Below are 21,297 nucleotides of genomic sequence, written 5' to 3' on the forward strand. Positions count from 1 at the left end.
CAGTGTCCTTGGGGTCAATGCCACACGCAACACCACAGCCAACAAGCCCCTCTCACGTGGTGGCCCCTGCTCTGTCCTGCCGCAGTGCGTCTTCCTGCTCCCCTCGGTCACCCCTCTGACCCCTGCTGGACCTCTAGCAGAAAGCAGGTCCCGAGGGCTGCCTGTGCCAGATGCCAGAAACATGGGAGACCGGTCTGATTCTGGGTGCTGAGTGACAGAGACCCAACGGTGACCACCTGTGCACCCCTGCATTGCCTGTAATAAGAGAGGTGCCCTTCGCATAGCCCGTGGAAACCAGAGCTCTGAGGCCACCCTGGATCTGAGCCCAGCACTGTGTGACTGCGGGTGAGAAACAGCCTCTCGGAGACCCCAGAGTCCCACGTGCCAAGCAAGGACAGCAGCTCTCCCACTTCTGGGGTGTGTGGTGGCCCCAGAAAGCACTCAGTGCCTCACCTGGCACAGAGCAGGCCCTTGGCCGGGTCACATGCGCACAATTACTGTGACAAGAAGGTGATGAGAGCGAGCTGGGGCCACGAGGTGTGGCGTCAACCTGAAGCCTGACAGGTAAGAGCTGGCGGGGTGCGGCAGGAGTGCCAAAGGTGCTGAACTCTGGGCCGGGCCCCTGCGAGCCCGGGAAGGTACAAGGCAGGAGGGGGACACGGATTTGGTCTCTGGAAGCTTTCAGGTAAGTCACTTGAAGAGAACACAGAAGAAAAGGACTTGAATCTCTTGGCCCCAGGATTTTGTTCTTTTCTTTCCTTTTTTTTTTGTCTTTTTTTTTGGTCTTTTCTGGGGTCTCTCCCACGGCATATGGAAGTTTCCAGGCTAGGGGTCTAATCAGAGCTGTAGACTCCGGCCTACACCACAGCCACAGCAACCCGGGATCCGAGCCGCTTCTGCAACCTACACCACAGCTCACGGCAATGCAGGATCCTTAACCCATTGAGCAAGGGCAGGGATCGAACTGGCAACCTCATGGTTCCTAGATGGGTTCATTAACCACTGCACCACGACGGGAACTCCTTGTTATTTTCTTTTATCAGTCTCGACACTCACTTTCATCTCTAATTTTATCTTCTCTCTTAAAGAAGCCCCCAAATTGTTTAAGCTTGAAGTGGCACAAATGCAGGCGGCCCCTCTGGAGAGGCCTGCCAGCAAGCAAAGAAGCTCTGGAGGAGTTCCAGGGAGGCCTGCAGGGAAGGGGTGAGGGAGAAGCGAGTGGATCACAGGGCCTTCTAAGCCATCTTAAACTGCGTGTGCCCACAGACCTCAAACACGCGGCTCTTAGAGTTCCTGCTGTAGCTCAGTGGTAATGAACCTGACTGGTATCCATGAGGATGTGGTTTCGATCCCTGGCCTCGCTCAGTGGGTTAAGGATCCAGCGTTGCTGTGAGCTGTGGTGTAGGTTGCAGGTGCAGCTCGGATCCCGCATTGCTGTGGCTGTGATGTGGGCTGGCAGCTGCAGCTCTGATTCAACCCCTAGCCCGGAAACTTCCAAATGCCATAGGTGCTGCCCTTTAAAAAAAAAAAAAAAAAACCAAGCATGTGGCTCTTTGGCCTCCAGGGGTCTAAATGATGACCCCAGCTGGATAGCATGCCCCCACTCCCCCGCCACACACACACACATGCTTGTCTGACTGGTGAATCTCTACCCATCTTTCAAGACACAGCTTGTGATGGGTTGAACAGAATCTCCTAAAAATTCATATGCTGAAGTCTTAGCCCCCAGTAACTCAGAATGTAACCTTATTTGGAAATAGGGTGGCATTCCCATCGTGGCTCAGCAGAAACGAATCCGATTAGGAATCATGAGGTTGTGGGTTCAATTCCTGGCCTCACTCAGTGGGTTAAGGATCCGGCCATGAGCTGCGGTGTAGGTTGCAGATGCAGCTCCAATCCCAAGTTGCTGTGGCTGTGGCGTAGGCCGGTGGCTACAGCTCCAACTGGATCCCTAGCCTGGGAACCTCCATATGCCATGGGTGCAGCCCTAAAAAGACAAAAAGACAAAAAAAAAGAAAGAAAGAAAGAAATAGGGTTATTACAGATGTAATTAGCTAAACGAAGAGGAAGTGCTACTGGAGTAGGGTGGACCCTAGTCCAATATGACTGGCGTCCTTATGAAAAAGGGGAAATTTGGATGCACACACACAAGTTGGGGTGGGAGCGGTTCTGACCACTTGGCTGGCACTGCCCCATTAAAAACCAGCACTGTCCTAGCCAAGAGAGGTTAGGTCACATGGAGCGTGTAGGACAAGGCCCTCCTGGTGGGGACCCTAGGGAGGAGAATGCCCAGGCTCATTTTACAAATGAGCCTCTATTCCCAGCAATGTCAAGGACTGAATGTCCTGAACATACTTCCCACTGCGAAGTACCTGGACGTCCTGGTTCAAATATACAAATAGGCATCTCAATACATAGCTGAGCTCTGGAGAGACAAGGCCCTTCCTTTGTCTCTGCTTCAGGGTACCCCCCCCCCTGCTCAGGATAAAAAGTGAGTCCAGACCAACAATGATGAGCACATGACCAAGCCAAGGGTTCCAGACAAGGAGCCGGGGAGCTGGTCCTCATTCTGATTCTCTCAACTTCTCTGTGCAACTACCAGCAAGTCCCTGCCCTCCCTGGGCTTCCAAATTGTCACTTGTGTAACAAGGGGATCAGACACTGGGTGACATGCAGGTCTCCTCTCTCTGACACCCTGTATTCTGGGTCCCACCCTAGGCTGAGGAGAAGGGCTGGAGGCTCCCTCCCCTCCAGGTGGGACATGCCCCCACACAGAGGAGTGGAACAGTGGAGGCCCCGTGGCATTGTTTTAGACTGACCCTTGGGACGACTCCTCCTCCCAAAATATCACTCATGTCCCCCCTTGCCCCAGCCCACCCCTCAGGGCCCAGCCTGTGCAAACCTGGGAGACGCTGACTACACCACTGCCTGGATGGGGGCAGTCAGATGCTACTAAAGGCACAGAACAGCCCCCACCCACTTGGCACCCCCTCCTGGGCTGACTTATTTTCTGGGAGGTTCCTGGGAAACTCCAAAAATAATATAAGCAACCCAAGCCACAGGGTCAGAGAGAGGACCAAGCCAACCCTTCCTATAACAGACAAGGGAAACTGAAGCCCAGAGGGGCACAAGAGAAATCAGTGGTAGGAACAGGACATGGACCAAGGTCTTGTGATTATGCTGCCCCAGGGAGGGGCAGGAGGGAGGATAGCTGTTCCTTCAACAGTGGATTGATGGACGGGTGGATGGGTGAGAAACTGACCATCCATCCCCACCTGGATCTGTGAGCTACACATAAACAGGGTAACTGTCTGCAAACAATAAGATTAAGTAAAACCTAGTGTCTCCAAACATAATACCCACATGTACAGGATACAACTGGAAATGACTCATCACATCTGGAACAAGGAAAATCTCAACTTAAATGAGAAAAGACAATCAATGATGCAACACAAATGTGATACAGATGTTGGGATTATCTAACAAGGATTTTATAGCAGCCATCATAAAATGCTCTGGAGATCAACTATGAACATGCTTGAAACATATTTTAAAAAATAGAAGGTCTTGGGAGTTCCTATTGTGGTGCAGCAGAAACGAATATGACTAGTAACCATGAAGTGGCGGGTTCAATCCTGGCCTCACTCAGTGGGTTAAGGATCTGGTGTTGCCGTGACTGTGGTGTAGGTCGCAGACACGACTTGGATCCAGTGTTTCTGTGGCTGTGGCATAGGCCAGCAGCTGTAGCTCCGATTGGACCCCTATCCTGGGAATCTCTATATGACTCCGGTGAGGCCCTAAAAAAAGAGCAAAAAAAAAAAAGAAAATAATAATAAAATAAAAAATAGAAGGTCTCAGCAAAGAAATAGAAGCTATAAAGAAGAACCAACTTGAAATTTAGAACCAAAAAATACAACTGAAATAAACAATTCAATCAATAAATTTAAAGATGGAACAATAGGAGTTCCTGTCATGGCTCAGCAGAAACGAATCCGACTAAGAACCATGAGGTTGTGGGTTCAATCCCTGGCCTCGCTCAGTGGATTAAGGATCCAGCATTGCCATGAGGTGTGGTGTAGGTCACAGATGCAGCTCAGATCTAGCATTACTGTGGCTGTGATGTAGGCCATCGGCTACAGCTCGGATAAGACCCTTGGCCTGGGAACCTCCATATGCCACAGGTGCGGCCCTAAAAGGACAAAAAAGACTAAAAAAAAAAAAAAAGATGGACAATAGAAATCACCCAACATGAAAAACAGAGAGTTAAATATCTGGCATTGTCATTGCTATGGCTCACGTTGCTGCTATAGCTTGGGCTTGATCCCTGGCCCAGGAACTTCTGTATGTTGCAGGCGCAGCCAAAACAAAACAAGCAACCCCCCAAAAAAATAAACAGGAAAAAATAGAAAATGAATGAACAGGAGTACCCATTGTGGCTCAGTGGTTATGAACCCAACCAGTATCCATGAGTATATGGGTTTGATCCCTGGCCTCACTCAGTGAGTTAAGGATCCAACATTGCTGTGAGTTGTGAGCTGTGGTGTAGGTCACAGAGACGGCTCAGATCCCACATTGCAATGGCTGTGGCATAGGCCAGCAGCTAAAGCTCCAATTCCACCCCTAGCCTGGGAACATCCTGATGCTGAGGGCACAGCCCTAAAAAGAAAAAAAAAAAAGAGAGAGAGAGAAAGCCAGAGTATCTTTTTAAATGTCAGAAAATAGACTTCGAAAGGATATTACATTATTCAGGGACCTGGAGGATTATAACCAAAGATCTAACATTTGTACTATTTGGTGAAGAGGAGAAAGAATATGAGGCTAAAAAAGCATCCAAAGAAATAGTGGCTTAAAACATTCCAAATTTAGTGAAATACATTAATCTACAGATTCAAGAAGCTGAGCCAATCTCATACAAAATAAACCTAAAGACATTCAATCCAAAACATACCATAATTCAAGTTCAGAAAACTAAAGACAAAGAAAAGATCCCTTTTTTGGCTGTGAGGAATGTCGAAGTTTCAGGGCCAGAGATCAAACCTAAGCCACAGCAGCAACCCGAGCTGCTGCAGTGATAATGCCAGCTCCTTACCTGCTGCTCCACAAGAGAACTCCCAAAGAAAAGAAATCTTGAAAGAAAAAAAACCCGTCAACCCAGAATTCTGTATCCAGCCAAAATATTCCTCAGGAATGAAGATGAAATCAAGACGTCCAGAGACAAAAGAAACTTAGAGAATTTGTCGCCATCAACCTACCCTAAAAGAATCACCAAGGGAAAATCTTCAAACAGAAAGGAAATTATAAAAGAGGGAAATGACACATCAGGAGCAAGAAAGAACAAGGAAAGAGTAAAAATATGGGTAAATATAATAAGCTATTCTTATCTTTCCTGGAGCAGGGAAGCCACATGGGGTGAAACAGTATCCCAAAGGCTTGGAAATCCCCAGACACTGCTCAAACAACCCGACACCATCAAGAGACAATGTGATAGGTAAGGAGCATATCTGAGGCATTTTGAGCGACTGCTGAATGCCAGCTAGTGTACTTATAAAAGTGCTTTTTTGTTTAAGACATTTTGAGGAGCGTTTTCTATCACTTGAAGCTGACAGAATCCTACTGATAAGACAGCAGGCTTACTGAGACTTCCTATCCAAAGACCCTTGTGCTGCAGAGAATGTAATGACAAACACAGAAGCCTTGACACACCCTCCTCACTAGGGCTGTGATTCAAGTCACAAATCACAGGCTTGGTGTGTGGCATGGACAGGCTAATCAAAGAACCTGTCCCCAACACATATGAGTTGCCACCTGAGGAGGAAGGCAAGCAGGTGAGACCAGACGTAACCCTTCTAGGCCAGCGAATGGGGGCAGGCGCTGCCTCCTGCTTCTCCTCCCCCACACTGTGGGAGGCTATCAGCCATCCCAAGGAGCAAGAACACGAGGGTGAGGAGCTCTGGACCACACTACATAAGCAACGGAGAAGATGGAGAGGGAACAGGCCCCACATAGAACGTGAGGGCTGCACTGATCCCATGGGGATAAGCCACAGTGGACTGGACTTGGCTTTGAAGCTCCACAGGCTGGGACACTGGTTTATGGACGTACTGGTAAGCTTCCTAACACTCTCTCAACAGCACCCTCAGGAAGCAGTGAAGGCTCCATCCTTAGGCACATGTGAGGCACCCTTCCAGACCCTCCCACCCAACCTCCCACTCCCCAAGCTGTATGGCTGTGAGCATGACTGATGCCATCTTGGGCCCACTCAGCCTCTCCTGTCCTTCCACTGACCCTCCTCAGGGCTGTACTGTGTGGAAAATCACTTCTCTGTCATGGAAGGCTTTGTGGTTAATAGATACTGTTTAATAATCATTAGGACCAGGTGGCCTCTATGCTCTGCTAGTTCCCAAACAATGATCAAGACTTGTGCTGATGTAGTCCCAGAACCCACAAGACTAGTTACCCATTCATAAATCTTGACTTAGGAATGCACCTGCTCTTTCCTGGCACCTACCCCCGTACCTTAGGTTAACTCTAAATTGTCCCAGTGGCCCCTTGGCAGGGTGGAGGGCAGCTGCATTTCTTCCAGATTGTTGTCCATCCAATCCTGCCCTGTCAGTGAAGTAAGTTACCCTATAATAAACTGATCCATCCATTATATGGAGCTGCCTGCCTTGTTTTTCTGTCTCAAGATACCTTCTCAGTTTGGTGGGTACTCTTCATTCTTTTCATTCTCCAAGACCAACCCCACCAAGAATATCAGAGTTCAGTGATTCTGGCATATGCTGGATATAGGGCACCCAGTCCTCTGCATTTCAGGCAGATCCTATGTTTCACTCCAGCTGTATTCCAGAATCATGCTTCTGGCCAGACTTGCCTCAGGACCAGTAGGAATCTCCATCCCAGGCATTCCCCAGTTGTATTTCATGAAACAAATGTGAATGCAAAAATAAAAAAAAAAATCTGGTAAAGAAAGTTTGAGAAGTGTGAACTTGAATAATGTTGAAATAATTTCTTTAACTATACCACGTCTCAGGGCTTTTTCATACATTCTGTGAATTGTAAGCCCAAGGAGCTTATACTCGAAGGAGTACAATATGAAGCAATATCCAAATACACATGACCATAGACTTGTTTGATCATGAAATGCTTCTCAGGACCATAGTTTCAAAGAACACATGTTATAAAACAGTGCTCTGACCTGCCTCAAACATTCCAAGGCAACTAGCCTAGAATTTAAGCCCAATCAAATAACAAATTCAAATCATATTTTACCACTTGGGACCATCAGACAAATCGGATCTCACAGATGATGTCCAGATCAGCCAGGATGTGGCTCCCCCTCTCCGACTGATACCAGAACATCATGACTTCCATCCAGAAGAATCATCAGAAACAGAGAAGCTATAACAGCAGCCACAGGGGTGAGGAGAGAGGGGGCAGGCGTCTTCCCATCCCCAGGAAGTCAGTCGAGGATCTGGCCCCCCCGCTCACCACCACCACCAATCTTTTCTGACAAAACAATCAACTACCATAAATGCAAGCTTTTGGAGCAAACTTCAGCCTCCTCTGGAATACGACGGACTCCCCAAGCCTCCCATACAGCACCTGAGGAGCTAGGCTTTGAGGGAGCTTTCAAAGGCAGGAAAGAAGCCCCAGTCCAGGTCCTGCAGCCACCAGGCCTTCTAGTCCTCAGAGCCTCTCAGCTAAGGCTCGACAAGGGGGAGACACACGCGTCCTCTCTGCAGAGATATGCCAGGGCCGGCCAGAAGGAGAGCCAGGCCCAATGGGCTCTGTCTGGGCCCTGGATCTGTTTGAGGTGGATGGGAAGAAAAGATTCTTGTTTCTCACTGTTCCCCTGGGTGACAGTTACCATGGATATAAATCAATTTTTTGCTGCCTGTCAGCTGCCAGTGGAACATAAAGAGCAAGCTCTCTCTGAGCCATTGTCACAGAGAGACCCACACGGGAGACAGCAACTGACAGTGAGCTCAGGTCTGCTGCCCAAGTGGATGCCAGCAGACACCTGCTCCAGGAAGCCCACCCTGGTTTCTAACATGACACATATGGGTGTACTCACTCCCATCAGGGAAAATAATTGGTCAGAGATAGACACTGACTAATTCCCTCTGCCCCTCATTAATATTCAGGACACTCAGAAACTCCAAAGTACATTTTCCTGGAAGGCCCAAAGAAAATATCCAAAAACAAGCCCCTGAGAGAGGACCTTGTCAGGCTCATTTAATAATCAGAGCTACCAGAGTTCCTTGGTGACCTAGCAGTTAAGAATTTGTGTTGTCACTGCTGTGGCTTAGGTTCAAGCCCTGGTCCAGGAACTTGCACATAGCACAGATGCGGCCAAAAAAAAATCAGAACTATCATTTATTATTGGCAGTCTAAGCACTTTTTAGATATTAGCTCATTTATCCTCACAACAACTTTTGGAGGCAGATACTCCAATTATCCCCAATCTACAGATAAGGAAACTGAGGCTCATAGAGGGTACCCAGCTAGCAGTGGTAGGGCCGGGGTGAAGGTCCAGCTTGTCTAGTTCCACAGCACTTCTACTGTAGCACCAATTTCTGGGGTCCACACCCAGCCCTGTCTGGACCTGTGGCCTCATGGGAATCCCATTTCCTCATCTCTAAAACGGAAACAAAAATATTCTCCCCGCTTACGTCTTTATATCACGGGTAATTCAAATTTAGGAAAGAGAAAAAAAGAAAGGAAATTAACATTCAGCAATCACGGACTATGTGCAGAGCAGTTACATTTTTACTTATGACAACTAATCTCTAATTCTGCAAGAAAGATAAGGAAGCTAAGGAGACACCACATGTCAAAGACCTCATGGTCAAGAAGCCCAAGAGTCTGGATTCAAACAGAGGTCTATTTGGTTCCAAACCTTTGGGTTTTTATGTCTTACTGTCTGTTTGGTTTTGTGCACCAAGATACCATGGGTACAAAAAGAACCCATTAGCATTAATAAGCCAGGTCTCCTTGGGACTCTAATCTGATCTTGCCCCACTGGTGGAGGCATGTCCTGCCTCACTGGCCACAGAAAGGCTGCAGCTTATGACTTTGGCACTCTGGATAGGTGGCCACCCAAGGCCAAGACGTCCTGCCTCTGAGTCCTCTGAGGTACCCACTGCTCTGCCCCACTGCCAGGCAGTTAAAGACAATAGTCTCACCTTTCAATGGCACTAAACCAGAACTAAAGGTCACAAGGCGAATCTCAACCCCTAAGCAGCCTGCAGTGCCCAGCTCCTGAAGCCCAGCTACAGCCCTCCTAAAACCAATCTGGACAGAGTGTCCTGACGCTTTATCATAAAATATAGGTGCATACTTGTCCTTCCTGCCTCAAATAGTGATGGCACACTCCTCAGGTGAGATCAAGGAGCAAACATCCTGTGGTCTTCTCAGGCTGATCTCCCCAGAGCTTGCAGGGCTGCCGGGAAAGGGCCTTATCCGTCCTGGAGGCAGAGTGAGCCTGCCTGGCAGAGCCTCTGCAATGCTGCCTGGACCATGGCAGAAGCAATGGCTCTCTAAGGACTGTGTCGGTGACACAGGGAGTGCTTCCCCAGAAGCACAGCCAGTGTGCATGCTTCTCTTGGGGTGTGTGTGGTTGGAGGAGGAGGCCAAAGACCAAGATGGCATCCCTTCCACCAAAGGGACACACAGAGGAAAGGGCAGACTCAGGAGGGGAAGGGGAGGGAGAAACAGATTATCTACGGCAGCTGAGCATCTGAGTGTGGAAGCCAAGGTGGTCACATATAGAATTTGCAGTGTTATGGAAAATCTTAACAATTAAACCATTAAGAAAAGAGACTCTTTAAAGAGTTTGTTTGTGGTGCAGCGGGTTAAGGATCCAGCATTGTCACTGCAACAGCTCGTGTCCTATCTCTGGCCTAGGAATCTCCATATACCATGGGTGTGGCCAAAAAGAGAAAGAGAGACTCTAGCTGGAAAATATATGAAGATAGAGGGAATAATACACTTAGGACTGGAGGAGGTGACATTGTAGTTGACATTCTGCTGGCTCTATGGTCTTGAGCTGGTTTCTTCTCTTTCTTCACTTTTTTTTTTACTTTTTTTTTCTTTTTTTTTTTTATGGCCACACCTGTGGCATATGGAAGTTCCTGGTCCAGGGGTTGAATCTGAGCTGCAGCTACAACCTTTAATCCACTGAGCTAGCCCGGAAATGGAACCCACGCCTCCTACAGTGACCCAAGCCACTGCAGTCAGATTCTCAACCCACGGGGCCACAGAGGGAACTCCTTGAGCTGGTTTCTTAACACCTCTGAGGTTTTGTACTGAACACCTGTGTAGTTTTGGTCACTGGAGACATTTCAAACTTCATTTCATCTTCACAGCCACCCTCTGAGCAGCACTTATCTTCATTTTGCGGATGAAGAAATTGCTGAAGGTCACAGAGTAGGTGCTAGTCTGGGTCCTCACCACTCTAATGCCAACACTTTTGCCACACTCAGTTTCCTTGTAGGAGAGGCACTCTAGGCCAAGCAGTGGCCACCTCTGATAGGGCCAGGGTAGGGCAGTTCATGAAAAGAAATACAGGGCTTTAATTTGCACCTTTTTTTTTTTTTAAGCAGAATGGTCTATTTATTTTTTATTTTCTTTTTAACTTTAAAAGATCCAAATTAAAAAACAGTCCAGACTTGGACAAAATTCTTGGACCAAAAAAAAAAAAAAATGTTCTTGACCCACTCAAATCAAACAGTGCATTTAATGACAAGCCCTTTTGTTGAATCTGCTCTGCTTTTCTTTCTCTTTCTTTTTTTTCTTTTTTCTTTTTTTTTCTTTTGTTCTTTTTAGGGCCGCACTCGCGGCATATGGAAGTTCCCAGGCTAGGGATCTAATTGGAGCTATAGCTGCTGACCTACACCACAGCTCACGGCAACACCAGATCCTTAACCCACTGAGCGAGGCCAGGGATCGAACCCCAACCTCATGGTTCCTAGTTGGATTCGTTTCTGCTGAGCCACAACGGGAACTCCTTCTTTCTCTTTCTTCTCTCTCTCTGTTAAATAAAATTCTTCCTCTTTCAAAATTTTACATTTGCAGACTTTAAAAAAATTACATATATATATATATATATATATATATGGTTTTCTTATACACATGAAATTTCTCAAATCCAGTCTTAACAAATATCTCTGAAATGTAGGAGGCTCTCCTGTGAAACCCATGAGCTGTCCTGATGTGGATAAAAAATAGGTGCCATTTCTCCTGTGTTCTTGGGGACTAGGCAGCCGTTATAAACCATTGTTGTGGTGGGGATAGGAGGGTCCTATTTCTGTATTTATAGATACATATTCACATAGAAAAGTCTGGAAAGATATATGCGAAAACATTATTTCTGCTTACTTCAGGATGAAGGGGATTATGGATGATTTTTATTTCAATTGCTATCTCAAGGTTTTCTCCTACGAACATAGGTTATTTATATGCATTTTTAAATTACTATAATAAAGACTATGTAGCCACATAAAAAAGATCAATAATCAAAGGTTAAATGAGACTTCTCCTTCTGACATGATAGAATAATATAGACTAGATTTACCCTCCCACAATGAGCAATTAGAAAACCAGACAAAATATATGAAACAATTATTTTCAGACGTTGGACAAGAGGCACTGTGATTCTTGAGAGAAAGGAAACAGATGAAGTGAAACTGTCAGGACCCCTAGCTTTCTGCCTGGAGGCATATTTCAGACCACAGAGCAGGGAAGGAGAACCCCAATCCAACCGTGTTAAGGAGATAAGGATGGGGGTTCAGAGAAGCTGAGACCCCTGAAAGTTGAAGGACAGAGTTCTGGTGGAGAGAGGTGGGTAGAAAAAACAGCTCCAAAAAAACACCTGCCTGGGACTGAGTGCCCTGGAATCTTTACTGAATACCAAGATGCTCACACATAGAATGAAATTCCAGGAGGTCAAGGCAAGGAACTACCAAGAAACAGTGAGCTGAACAGCTCCCTGAGATTACACAGCACTTAAACTCCAAGGAGCCTGAAAGGAGAGTCCCTGCTGACAACTCAGTGTATTCATTAGGGAACTCAGTAGGGCCATGCATATTGTGATGCATATGGCAAACCCTAGAGCCATTCCTAAAGAAATAAAACAGAAAAGCAGAGCAAATAAACCAATAATAAAATGGAATTTTAAAAATACTCTCTCTGTGGCATGGAGGATTAAGGATCCAGCATTGTTTCTGTGGTGGCACGGGTTCGATCCCCAGACTGGCACAGTGGGTTATGGATCTGGCATTGATACAGCTGTGGCATGGGTTGCAGCTGCAGCTTGGATTCAATCCCTAGCCCAGAAACATCCATATGCTGCAGGTATGGAATAAGGTAAAGAAATTAATTAAAATATTCAACCAAAAGTCATAAAAAGAGGGGAAAGGGTGAACAAAGAACAGATGAGGAGTTCCCGTCGTGGCGCAGTGGTTAACGAATCCGACTAGGAACCATGAGGTTGCGGGTTCGGTCCCTGCCCTTGCTCAGTGGGTTAACGATCCGGCGTTGCCGTGAGCTGTGGTGTAGGTTGCAGACGCGGCTCGGATCCCGAGTTGCTGTGGCTCTGGCGTAGGCCGGTGGCTGCAGCTCCGATTCAACCCCTAGCCTGGGAACCTCCATATGCCGCGGGAGCGGCCCAAGAAATAGCAAAAAAAAAAAAGACAAAAAAAAAGAACAGATGAGACAAACAGAAAACAAACATCAAATGGTACAACTTAATCCCAATCATGATGATACCTACATTAAATATAGTCTAAATATTAAAAAAAAAGGAAGAGAGAGTCCAACTGAGTAAAAGCCAGACCCAATTATATGCTGATTATAAGAGATACACTTTAAAATTAAAAACACAGGTAGGCTAAAAGTAAAAGGATGGAAAAAGAAATATTGTACAAACAATACACATATGAAAATTAGAGTGATTACATTAATAGCAGATGAAGGAGACGTTAGGATAAGAGATGTTACCAGGTATAAAGAAGAGATGTTACCAGGAACGTTGACAAAGAGGTCAACTCATCAAGAAGACAGAACCATCTTAAGTGTGTATGGAATGAGGCTGAATATACATGCAGCAAAGAACTGAAGAAAAACAGACAAATCCACATTTAGGGTGAATACTTCATGAGACCTCTTTCAATAAATGATAGGATGAGTAGACAGAAAAAATAGAAAAGCTAAACAACACTAACAAAAACAATTTGACCTGCTATTTACAAAATGCTTCACCCAGCAAGAGCAGATATAAGAAACATTCACCAAGACAGATCATATAACCGGGCACATAAAATGAGTCTCAGTAGATATTAAAAAACTAAGTCAGACAGAGAAATTTCTCTTACCACAACAGAATTAAGTTAGAAATTAACAGAAAGTTCTTTGGACAATCCTCAAATGGAAATTAAAGATCACATTTCTATATAATCTATGAGTCAAAGGGGAATGCACGAATATAACTGATAATTATTTTATAATAACGTTATTTATTTAGCTTTTTAGGGCTGCACCCACAGCATATGGAAGTTCCCAGGCTAGGGGGCAAATTAGAGCTGCAGCTGCCAGAGCCACAGCAATGCGGGATCCAAGCCGTGTCTGTGACCTACACCACAGCTCACGGCAACACCAGATCCTTAACCCACTGAGTCCAAGGATCAAACCCTCAACCTCATGGATACTAGTCGGGTTCGAAACCCTCTGAACCACTACGGGAACTCCTGATAATAACTTTCAGTGGGATATAATCTATAGAAATATTGAATCACTATGTGTTGTACAAGGGAAACTAATATCATATTGTAAGTCAACCATCATTTTTAAAAAGAACAAGAAAAAAAGAAAATTAGAGAATGTTTCCTACTGAATGAAAATGAAAACACGGCCTATCAAAATCTTGTTGCTTACAGCTATAGTAGCACCTAGAGAAAAAGCTTAGCCTTGAGTGGTAACTGAAAACCACCCATATCTCCATCAACAGAAGAGAGAAACAAATTATGGCACATCCATACAATGGAATACCACCTGGCAATGAAAAGAACAAACTAAGGATACATGCTGCAACGTCAATGAATCTCAAAAACATTCTGTTAAGAGTTCCCTGGTGGCCTAGCGGTTTAAGGATCACAGGACAAAGTTGTCACTGCAGCAGCTCAGGTCCCTGCTGTGGCGCAGTTTCAATCCCTGGCCTGGGAACTTCCACATGCTGCAGGCACAGCAAAAAAAAAAAACAGAAAAGTACACTTATTGATTTATATGAAGTCCTTGGAAAGCTAGCTATTCTGTAGTATCAGAAGGCACATCAGTGGTTGCCCCAGACTTGTGGGGAGAAGGCACACTGGGATTTACTGGGAAGATGCACAAGGGAACTTTTTGGGGTGACAGAAATTTCCTATATCTGTATTGTGTCATGGTTATATAGGTGGAAACATTTGTTGAAACCCATTGATCTGGAACACTTTAAAAAATGTTTTTATTGGAGTTCCCATCATGGCGCAGCAGAAACGAATCTGACTAGGAACCAGGAGGTTGCAGGTTCGATGCCTGGCCTCGATCAGTGGGTTAAAGATCCGGCGTTGCCATGAGCTGTGGTGTAGGTCGCAGACACGGCTCGGATCTGGTGTTGCTGTGGCTCTGGCGTAGGCCGGCAGCTACAGCTCCAACTAGACCCCTAGCCTGGGAATCTCCACATGCCTCGGGTGCAGCCCTAAAAAAAGAAAAGACAAAAAAAAAATGTTTTTATTGGTTGCAATCTACAGCATCACCTTTGACATCTTATCAAAACACTTAAACCTAAATCTAATCAAGCCTTGAGATCCATGCTGTTCCACACCAGAGCCGCTAGCCACATGTGGCTATTTAAATGGAAGTTCACGAATCAAAATTAAATAAAATGCAAAGTTCAATTACTCAGCCACACTGGCTACATTTTCAGTGCTCAATGACCACATGTGTCTAGTGACTATCATACTGGATGTGGCAGAGAACGGCTCCATCACTGAAGAAAATTCCATTGGATAGTACTGAGATATAACATCCATAGATGGAGAAAATGGAGAGGAAAATGAGTTAAACCCACAATAGGGAAACATTCAAATCCAGCGTGTGGCTTCCTCTATAAGCCAACTAGCTGGGTCTCTTCAATGTGTCATGTCATAGAAAAAATTAAGGGGGGGAAGAGGTAGTCTTAGAGCGAGAGTAACTAAAGCAAACTTAACAACCAAGCCCAAAGCTAACTATAAAAGATATTTGGGGGACAAGTGGGAAAAATTGAGTATTAGATGATATTAGGAATTACTGTCTGTTTTTTTGGCATAATATGGAATTGTGATTGTGTTAGGGGTCATAATTTTTAGAAAATTCACATTGAAGTATTTAAGAGTAAGGTATCATGACATCTCCAACTTACTTTCTAAAAGATCAACAACATAGGAGTTCCCATCATAGCTCAGTGGTTAATGAACCCAACTAGCATCCATGAGGACGTGGGTTCGATTCCTGGTCCCACTCAGTGAGCTGAGGATCTGGCATTGCCATGAGCTGTAGTGTAGGTGGCAGATGCAGCTCAGATCCCACATTGCAGAGGCTGTGGTGCAGGCCAGCAGCGGCAGCTCTGATTCAACCCCTAGCCTGGGAACTTCCATATGCCATGAGTGTGGCCCTAAAAAGACCAAATAAATAAAGATCAGCAACATAAACATGTACACATGAAGGTAAATGAAGCAAAATATTAACAATGGTTTAACCTAAGTGGTGTACATAGAGATAATTATTAACTTCTGTATATTGGAAATTTTCATAAGATGGGAAAAGAAGTGAAAAAAAAAACTCATCCCCAACACTGTCATTGACATGATGTAAAATCATGATTTTCATGGGCAAAGTCTACCAGGAAAATTAATGCAGTTGGTGTACAGTATTGTGATTTTTCTCTGATTTTGGCTGCTTTGTTATCACTTCTCTTGTGAAGGAAATAAAGAAAGGGAAACATCAATTCAAGCTTCCAATGTTCAGGGACTCTTAGAAACTAAGAGCTGCTGCTGCTTCCCTGTTCGCTGGGCATTTTTCAGGCTGGTGCTGTAGTCTAGTCGGGGGGGGGGGGGCGGGTGTTGGTGGGTCCAGGATGGATGGAGGTAGACCAGCTGCCTGTTCTGTGGGCACTGCTCGAAACAGAATATCTGGAGGTACCAGCCCACTGACTGGAGACTCAATCTCCTCTACAGCAGGGTTCACTTTTGGTCCCTCTCATGATGGATGTTGCTGGGCTAGAGACAGTCAAGGTTCTGTTTGGGGCCCTGGACACCAGAAAACACACTCCCACCTGACGCGGGAGTTTACAAAGAAAGAGGTCACACAGAGTGGCTTTTTAAGATGCCTGGTCTATGCGAAGAAGAAACTTGCACAAAGCAAGGCTGACACCTAGTGGCTGTTTTCCACACTGACGATGATCTTGTAACCTGAGACAGTGAGCAGGGCAATCTGAACAAGGCTGGTGAAGGTGGGAAAACACGTCATGCCAGCGCCCACGGGCTAAGTGCACCCTCTAAACCTTGCACATTTGAGCAAGAGCAGTAAGCAGTACACACGCACGCTCTAAACCCCAGACAGAGACTGTCTCCTGAAGGACCATGTGGGGACATCTGAGAAAAATCTGCCGCTTAACCACATCAAGGACCTCAGTGGTGTTTGAGTTGCAAGTTTTTAGAACACACCTATTAAACATCTATTTGCCACTCACTGTCATCCTCCTTGCTTCCTAGAAGGCCCTCCCTCAAGGCTTGGGTCACTGCACTCAAGTCCTCAACTCTGATCCCTGGTTGGGAGGTCAATCTCTCCTTTCTCTTGGCTTTCATGGCACTTCACCTGTGAAAGTAAATGACATTTACTTCATTCTATCTTGTAGTCAGTTGTTTCTTTCTTTTTTTTTTTTTCTGGCTTTTTAGGGCCGCACCCCAAGGTATATGGAAGTTCCCAGGCCAGGGGTGGATATCAGAGCTACAGCTGCCAGCCTACAAACACACAGTCACAGAAACACAGGACCCGAGCCGCGTCTGCGACCTACACCACAGCTCACGTTGCCGGGTCCTTAACCCACTGAGCAACGCCAGGGATCAAACCCACATCATCATGGATATTAGTTGGATACGTTTCCACCGAGCCATGATGGGAACTCCTCTAGGTAGTTGTTTAATTGTATCTTCCTATTCGTCCCCATCCCTATTTCCTTCTCACCATAAGCCCGTCTCAGGGGCGTGTGTTCAGGGCAGTCAACTGTGAGCAAAGCCCTGAGTACCCAGGTGTGGGAGAAGAGTCCCACCTAAACAGACCCCAGGGCTTCCCCATCCTATTGAACTGGAACCCTAATTAACACACAAAACCACCCATTCATGAGGCAACAGCCTGGTGAAAGAATTATTTACTTTGCTGAGGCCGGGAGGTTCACACACTTAAAGGAACAACTAGTTCATGACTTCCAATGCAATTATCCCAATCTAAGGAGGATGAAGCAAGAGCCACCATTCCCCAATTTTTAAAAATAGTATTATATTCCTATCAAGTGAGAAAGTAATTCTTTTTGCTTTCCAAATGAGAAAAGCAAATTTTAATGTCATAATATTCCACGATGACAATTATTCTCTTAATCTGCTGGCTTATCCCAAGCCTAATCCAAATTCTCATTGGATTTGTTTTTGGGTTTTTTTGTTTGGTTTTTTGGCTGCGCCCACAGCATCTAGAAGTTCCCAGGCCAGAGACGGAACATGCACATCAGCCTGAGCTGCTACAGTGACAATGCTGGATCCTTAACCCACCGGGCCACAAGGGAACTAACTCCCTCATTGAATTTATTTTTAACTTGGGAGCAAATTACTTGAAAGTTCAGCTGCAACCTGTTACAGCCACACTGATAGGCATTTTGACAGTATCAACTAAAATTTAAAATACACATACCCCATGACCTAGAATTCTCCTTCTCCATACCCACCCCAGAGAGATCCTGTGCACAAGAAGCATGGACAAGGTCACCTCAACATTCTTGAGTTTTCTAAAAAATTGGAAACAATCTCAGCGTCTCTCAGGAGATGGTTCAACAGCCTAAAATCACTGCCGTGGTTCTCAGAAGGGACTACATCCACAGCATCGCAGCATCACACCACCTGGGAACTTGTCAGAAATGCACATTTCCTGGGCCTCCCCACCCCACTGACTCAAAAACTCCAGAGCGGGACGTGGCCGTCTGTGCTCCCACCAGCCTGCCCGCTGATCCTGATGCAGTGGAAAAGAATGAGGTAGTTTTATATTACTAACTGGGAAAGTCCTCTACGATACATTAGGTAATAAAAAGCAAGTTCACGTTGCAGAATGCTGCATGCTGCAAAATACCATTTATGGGGGGAAAAAAGAAATGACGTATCGTAAGAGCACATAGGTATGTATGCAAATGCACAGAGAAAGGTTTGGAGAAAACCAGACGCTTAAAGTAACAGTGGTCTTAAAAAGACCAAATAATAATAATAACAACAGTGGTAACGCCTGCATTTAACCACTGCAACCAGGGAGGAAGGGGAGCAGAGGTGGAGGACAGAGTTCATTTAGCCTTAGGTGTCATTTCATCCCTTTTTACAGGAATGCAATTCTATATTCATTGTCCAATTAAAATTTATTTTTCCTTTTTTTTTTTTTGGTCTTTTTGTCGTTGTTGTTGTTGCTATTTCTTGGGCCGCTCCCGCGGCATATGGAGGCTCCCAGGCTAGGGGTCGAATCGGAGCTGCAGCCACCGGCCTACGCCAGAGCCACAGCAACGCGGGATCCGAGCCGCGTCTGCGACCTACACCACAGCTCACGGCAACGCCGGATCGTTAACCCACTGAGCAAGGGCAGGGACCGAACCCGCAACCTCATGGTTCCTAGTCGGATTCGTTAACCACTGCGCCACGACGGGAACTCCTAAAATTTATTTTTCAATGAGATACCTAGAGTAATCAATTCATAGAAAGAAGAACGGTTGCCAGGGTTGGGGATAAGGGGGACATGGAGTTAGTGATTAACAGGTGGTTTCAATGTGAGAAGATGAAAAAATTCTACAGATGGAGGTGCTGATGGTAACCTAACAATGTGAACGTACCTCAGGCCACTGAACCATGCACTTAAAAAATGGTTAAAATGATAAAGTTTACATATATTTTACAACTTAAAAACTTTTAAATGTACTTTATAAAATGCCTGAGCTACCGGTGAGGTAGACACCAGCTCTGTTCACAATGAACCCAGCTTTTGGCAGGAAGGCTGCCCCCTTCCCAGGTGGGCTCACAGGCCTCACCAGTGCGGTGGGGCACTGTCCTTGGCAGCGGTGACCAGCCATGGTAGACACCTGAAGCGAGATGCAGCCACTGTCTCTCCCAGGAATGGGCAGTTTGGACGGGCTCAGGCTCCCCGCAGAAAACAGATGGCACCCTCCAACAGGGTACCTGAGAGAGTTTCCTAGAAACTGTTCAAAGACGTGGGTAGAGTCCAGGAAACCAGCAGGGGAGGGTGAGGCACTCTGGGACAAGACAGAAAGAAAAGCACCCTTCCCACTGCAGCCACCAAAGAACAAAGGACCCCAGCCAGAGTTAGGACACAGATGGAGGAACACAGCAGCCCTGCCAAACCACAGCCTGACACAGGGCTTGCTGGAGGAAGAAACACTCAGACCTCCTCTGCCCCCACCCTCCCATCTCTTGCCAGTCCTGCCCATTGGCTGATCCCCACCAGAAGCCAAGCCAGGGAGCTGGGCTGATGCATCTTGTGAAAGTCAAGCCCAGGGCGACGAGCAGAGGGAGGAAGGTGAAGAGGGCCTGGAGAGGTGGTGACCATTCAGCTGTCCTGAGAATCAGCAAGTAGATGGACTGCAACTTCCTGGCCTCAGTCAGAGAGAACACTGAGGCAGCAGAGGGCAGCAGATCAAGGACCATGCAAAGGCCCTGGGGTTGTCCCCCTCCCACCTGTAGTCCCTTCCTGAGGCCCAGCTGTTTCTGCCTGGGTACACAGATTCTTTGAAACTGCAATACGTTTGTTTTGCTTAAGCTATCTCTGTACGTTTTTGTTTCTTACAACTGAAGAATATACTTAATAATACAGAAAAATGAAAAAGCAAACGATATTTAGGAAAATATTTCAAAGAGGTATAAAGATACCAACAACGACAAAATGAATTACAAAGCCCAAGAAGAGAGCTCAGAGGAAAAGAATGGACAGCACTGAAACACCCTGACCACACGACAACGCAAATCCAAGTCTATGGGATAGAAAAAGAGGACCTTAGTCCACGCAGGCTGCAACCACAAAGACTGGGTGGTTCAGACAACAAATGTTTATTTCTCAGTTCTCAGGCTGAGAAGCCCAAGGCCAAGGTGCCAGCAGATCTGGTACCTGCTAAGAACCAGCTTCCTGTTTGCAGATGGCAGTTCTCACTGTTCACTGCAGCAGAGCGCAGAGAAGCAAGCTCTCTTGTGCCTCTTCCCAGGAGGGCACTAAGCCCATCATGAGGGCTCCCCTCTCATGATTGAATTACCCCCCAAAGGCCCCATTTCCAATTACCATCACTTTGGGGATTAGGGTTCCAACATAGGAATTTTGGGGAGACACACTTTCAGTCCAGAGTAAACAGAATTCACAAGTGGGCAAAGCTCATGTGTGCAGGGGAACCCTAAGGTCAGAGCCTCATCTCCTAAAAACACCAAAAATTCCACATGGCTGAAAGCAGCAGCTTCCAAATATCTTATCCACAGAAAGACATTTTACATCGCAACTGCAGTATACAGATGCCTTTCTAAAATAATTACCCTGAACTACATGCAATGCACTGACTGATCTTTTCTATGTATCAATTACCCTTCTACTTCGAAAAATGGTGGTTGCTATCTACCCGATTTCACAATGCACTGATGCATCACATCCAGTTACTAGAGGTAATTAATTGTTAAAAAAAAAAAAAAGACAAAGGTATAAAAACAACTAGGAACAAAATACAAGGAATATTTCCCAAGGGGGGGAATTCTTTAAGCTTAAAAATAAGAAAACTATTCAGGAAAACATGATAAAAAAAAATGGAAAAGCACATCAGGAGATATTTGTGTCATCTGTTTGAGAAGACAAAAGTATCTTTAATATATAAAAAGCCTTTACAGATCAATAAGACAATCCCTCTAAGCATGGACAAGAATCTGGATGCACAATACTCTCAAGAAATACAAGTGATGGGGAGTTCCTGCTGCAGCTCAGTGGTAATGAACC

The sequence above is a fragment of the Phacochoerus africanus genome, chromosome 5 (assembly GCF_016906955.1).
Source record: "Phacochoerus africanus isolate WHEZ1 chromosome 5, ROS_Pafr_v1, whole genome shotgun sequence".
NCBI lineage: Eukaryota > Metazoa > Chordata > Mammalia > Artiodactyla > Suidae > Phacochoerus > Phacochoerus africanus.